We start from the raw sequence: 6000 nt of genomic DNA, 5'->3' as shown, positions 1-6000 counted from the left end.
CCGGGTTTTTTATTCAAATTAATGGACTAATGAATTCAACGAGGTTGTTAGGTAGTGCTCAATAAAAAGAGCTGATAATACTAGTTTATTGTTATATAAACATGGTTAAATTTTTCTGCTACAAATAGCCACTTGTTTCAATCAAACAACAGATATCATCAGGCAGCGACTTTACTATTCAAAAGTTCAATGCATAATCTTATTCATTGAACTTTTGAATAGTCAAGTCGCTGCCTGATGATATCTGTTGTTTGATTGAAACAAGTGGCTATTTGTCGCAGCAGGATGTAACAATGTTTATATAACAATAAACATATATATATAATCGATTTTGTGTTTCATTTTGGCCTACTATATCTATCTCATAATGTAATTGTATTTTTAATAATATTTACTGAGCAAACATCTAAAACATAAATGGTGTTTATTTTATTTTTGTTTTGTACAAAAATGTAGTTTAAATAAAATAAATTGCTTTGAAATATTGTCGAACTAATTAGGTGACTGAAATAATATATGGCTTGTATTTAAATAATTATGATACAAATGGAATTGTTAAACTTAACGTATGAAACAAAAATATCAATTACTAAAAGCGGACACGATCATCATTGAGAACATAATATCAAATAGTTTAAAACTTCAATTTTTTTACCATACCTTATTTAAATCTTGGTCAAATCATATTTTACTAACCTAAATTGCTTTCGACATGTCTCAAAAACAACTTATTTTTTTAAACTATATGTTTATAAAAATTAAGAACTAAAAAAGCTGGGTAGACCCCATAATTGTATTTTACCACATCTTAAACTGAAACACCTTTATCATAATATTCTTCGGTGTAAGAAATTCTACAATTTTAAGCAAACTCTGCAATAGCTGATTGCCACACATTGTCTTTATCAATCAGATTGGTCGAGATTTAAATCGCCGAAGGATGGGCCGGGGATGTTGCATGTTTTTACTTGTTAGTTTCAAACATGCAATCGGAGAGAAGAGATGGAACTCAACCCTCTCCGGATATGAGGAATTTGGCGCCTCAAACTTTTATCTATTTTGGGACTTTTATGTTAAAGCCTAAATAATTAGGCTAATTTATTGTTGTTGTTATTATTATTATTATTATTATTATTATTATTATTATTATTATTATTATTGTTGTTGTTGTTGTTGTTGTCTCTCAGACTTTTAAAGATCAGAATTATAGACCAGTCATTCATGATTTTCATTCATATATGTCTTCCTTATGAACTTCTATAATGTTGATTCTAGCAAAAAATCTAATAATTCGCCAGACGTCATCATACCAAGCCTTGTTCGAAGTTCGGCTTAATTGCAGATGAATACGATCTTCGAACAGGCTTAACCCGAATCTCAGTTCCTGCTGAAGATAAAGATCTATTACGTTTCAAGGTGTTTCCAGCTCTATTTAGAAGCAACTTAGTCATTTGCATTTTTTGCAACGAGAAACGAATACAAATTGTGTCAAATTATAGAGGTGTGCTTTGTTGTAATTGCTGTTAATTTTTTGCTATAGTCTTGGAGAAAAACAGGCGAGAAGAAATATCGCACATTGTTTTTGTGAATCAATATATAAAAAAACAAAAAAAAAGCTTTGCCATACTTTGTGGCATATTTCCAGTCAATGAAGGTCAGGCGCGGACGCAAACCCAATAATTTTATTATACAAACTGTTTTTAAATTGAAATATGCTTATCAAAATATACTTACGCGGATAGATATCGGAAGTCTTTTTTTTCTTTTTCTTTTAGTTTGTGGCATATTTTAATTTTGTGGCGGCCACGTACCAACGCAGACCCCCAAAATTATATTATACTATCCTTGTTCAAACTGAAACATGCTTATCAATGACGTATATGCATTTATATATATATATATATATGTATATATATATATGTATATATATATATATATAGGTATATATATATATAGGTATATATATATATGTATATATATATGTATATATATATATGTATATATATGTATATATATATATCTATGTATATATATATATGTGTATATATATGTATATATATATGTATATATATATGTATATATATATGTATATGTATATATATATATGTGTATATATATGTATATATATATGTATATATATATGTATATGTATATATATATATGTGTATATATATGTATATATATATGTATATATATATGTATATATATATGTATATATATATATGTATATATATATATATGTATATATATATATATGTATATATATATATGTATATATATGTATATATATGTATATATATGTATATATATATATATATATATATATGTATATATATATATATATATATATATATATATATATATGTATATATATATATGTATATATATATATATATATGTATATATATATATGTATATATATATGTATATATATATATGTATATATATATATGTATATATATATATATATGTATATATATATATATGTATATATATATATGTATATATATATATATGTATATATATATATGTATATATATATATATATATATATATATGTATATATATATATATATATATATGTATATATATATATGTATATATATATATATATATATATGTATATATATATATGTATATATATATATGTATATATATATATATATATGTATATATATATATATGTATATATATATGTATATATATATATATGTATATATATATATGTATATATATATATATATATATGTATATATATATGTATATATATATATATATATGTATATATATATATGTATATATATGTATATATATATATATATGTATATATATATGTATATATATATATATATGTATATATATATGTATATATATATATGTATATATATATATATATGTATATATATGTATATATATATATGTATATATATATATATATATGTATATATATATATGTATATATATGTATATATATATATATGTATATATATATATATATGTATATATATATATGTATATATATATATATGTATATATATATGTATATATATATATATATATATGTATATATATATATGTATATATATATATATGTATATATATATATATATATATATATATATATGTATATATATATGTATATATATATATATATGTATATATATATATATATATATATATATATACTAGCAAAAGTACCCGTCGTTGACTGGGTTCAAAAACAGCCTTTATCACAATATTCTGTGGATCAATATTAAAAAAACCTTGTTAAACTTTGTGACATATTTCAATTCTATGGAGGTCAGGTGCAAACGAACACTCCATAATTTTATTATTCCACATTTCTTCAAACTGAAACATAATTATCAAAGTATACGTACGCAGATAGATATGAAAAGTCTTTATCCATGTTTGTGCCTATTTCCATTCTATGGAGGCCAGGCGCGAACGCAGACCGCACAATTTTATTATACCATCCCTATTTAATTTAAACATATTTATCGAAGTATTCTTATGTACATCTATATCAAAAACACTTGTAAACTTTTGTTTTAATTTTTAAATTATTTTTTCCATACTTTGTGGACCAAGCGCGAACGCAGACCCCACAATTTTAATGAACCACCGTTCTGCCAGATGAAACATACCCATTCCTGTGTCTCGATACATCTTCTATCATTATATGTAATCAGTCTTTTAAAATAGGCAACCATATAGGAGCCTATTTGTGACCAGACACACACACATATTCAGCTTTATATATATATATACTAGAATCTCAGCCCGGCGTTGCCCGGGTGTTTGGAGGTGTATGCTGAGCAAAAAAAAAAACAGTAATTTTTTTTTTTAATTTGACCCCTATTATGACCCCTTAAAATGTATACTTTCGGGCTCAAATAACTTTATTAAGTTAGATCCAGGTTCAAGGAACCTATATCTAAAATTTCAAGTGTCTAGACCCAAAATTGTCGGAGGAGTTTGGTAGAGTTCTTAAAGGTCAAATCGTTGAAATTTGACCCCTTAACAGCCAAATTTCTGGCTGACACCCGTCACATCGATTTTCCCAAATCTCAGTACCCGGTATTTCAAATTTCAAGTCTATAGACTAAAACTTGACAGAGTTATTGCGTAGGGAAATGTACACAGACAGACAAACAGAAAGACAGACAGACAGAAAGACAGACAGACAGACACGTTCACTTTTATATATATATATATATATATATATATATATATATATATATATATATATAGAGAGAGAGAGAGAGAGAGAGAGAGAGAGAGCACACTTGTGAACGTTTTTTTTTTAGTTTTTGGGGGAGGCTGATATTAGTAGGCCCCGCAAACAAGCCTTGTTCTGACAGCTGGAAAATTTTAGTTAACAGCCGGTTAAGCTACCGAAAAGTAACCCTTTTGAATGAAGAGGGATATAAACAATTTTTAAAAATTAATTCCTTCATTCTTAAAAACAAAATGAAAACATATATAAACAAAATATTTTAGAAAATAATTTAATTTTAAATAAAAAATTAATTGTAAATAATTTAAAAAAAATTGTTGAAAAATATTGCAAAGTGTTTACATACGAGGGTCGTGCAATAAGTAATGCACCATACCCACTTCCAGTGGTCTGAAATTTTACATGTGCAATGATTTATATCTCTACGGGTTATATGGTAAATTATAGCACTGAACTAATTGCGGTTTCTGTTTTACAGGTGTTTGAACCGAGTTAGGTGTTAAATGGAGCCTGTTGAATGTCAAGCAGGGATCCAGTTTTGTATTTGAAGGAACGCACACCACAGGAGACTTGATGAAATGAAAGCAACTTATTGTGATAATGCCCCATCATATGAACGTGTAAAACGTTGGCATTGTGAATTCAAACATGGCTGGAAGTTTGTGGAAACAGCTCCCAGACCTGGTCGCCCCACTTCTGCCATTGATGAGGCATCTGTCCGTCAAGTTGAGGCTGCCATTTTGGAAGATCGACACATTATTATTCGCCAAATCGCTCAATATATAAAGACTAATACAGGGTCTGTGGAAACTATCATGTATAACACTTTCATATTAATAAGGTGTCTGCCAGATGGATTCCCAAGTAGCTCACACCATTCCAGAAGCGAGAACGCGTCGAGTGCTCGAGAATGAATTTGGAGATGTGCCAAGAAGATGAGTCAATTTTTTTCAAAAGACTGATTACACAGGATGAAATCAGAGTCCATCACTATGATCCAGAGACCAAAGTCCAGTCAATGCAGTGGAAGCACTTGTTCTCACTACCTCCAAAAAAGGCAAGGGATCAGCTCTTCGCTGGCAAGGTCACGCTCACAGTCTTCTGGGGCCAGGACAGAGTAGTAATGACAGATTTCCTGGCAAAGGGTACCACAATTACAGAGGTCTTATGCTTCACTTTTGAGGAAATTAAGGGAAGCTATCAAAATCAAGAGGCGGGGCAAGATCAGCAAAGGTACCCCCTTCTGAAGAACAACGCTCCGGTCCACAACTCGCATGTCGCCGGATCAGAAGCACGGGGGTGTTGTTGTGAAATCCCCCATACTCCCTACTCTCCTGTCATTGCACCCTCTGACTGTCACCTCTTCCCAGCCATGAAGTTGTTTTTGAAAGGAAAGCTTTTCCCAGATGATGCAGCCTTGATTTCTGAAGTTACGTCGTGGTTTGAGGACCAACCTGGGGTGTTCTACAAAAAAACGGTCTCCAGAGCTGCATCAAACGATGGGAGAAATGCATAATTCTGGGTGGTTCCTATGTAGAGAAATACTAATAACTGTGCCAAGTTTCGTTGCTCTACTGCTAGGGGAAGTGGGTCAGGGACATTACTTATTGCACACACTTCGTAACTGGTTTATTGGGATAATAGGGGCGTCTGAAACCTCCCTTCAAAAACAAAAAAAGCTTTAGTGGTTTTACTATTTTACAACGCTTTTTTTTAAGTTTGAAACACAAGTAATGGCGAGTTAACTTAGAACAACTAGG

General features: G+C 28.9%; 1 protein-coding gene across 1 annotated transcript in view; it reads right to left on the bottom strand.

The window, feature by feature from the left end:
• Positions 1–6000, bottom strand: part of LOC145283595 (uncharacterized) — a 3312299-nt gene that overhangs the window by 2216038 nt on the left and 1090261 nt on the right. The window lies entirely within an intron of this gene.

The sequence above is a fragment of the Euprymna scolopes genome, chromosome 8, assembly GCF_053919585.1.
Source record: "Euprymna scolopes isolate OS-2025 chromosome 8, ASM5391958v1, whole genome shotgun sequence".
In the NCBI taxonomy this organism is placed as follows: domain Eukaryota; kingdom Metazoa; phylum Mollusca; class Cephalopoda; order Sepiida; family Sepiolidae; genus Euprymna; species Euprymna scolopes.
This window is presented reverse-complemented; position numbering and strand designations above follow the sequence as displayed.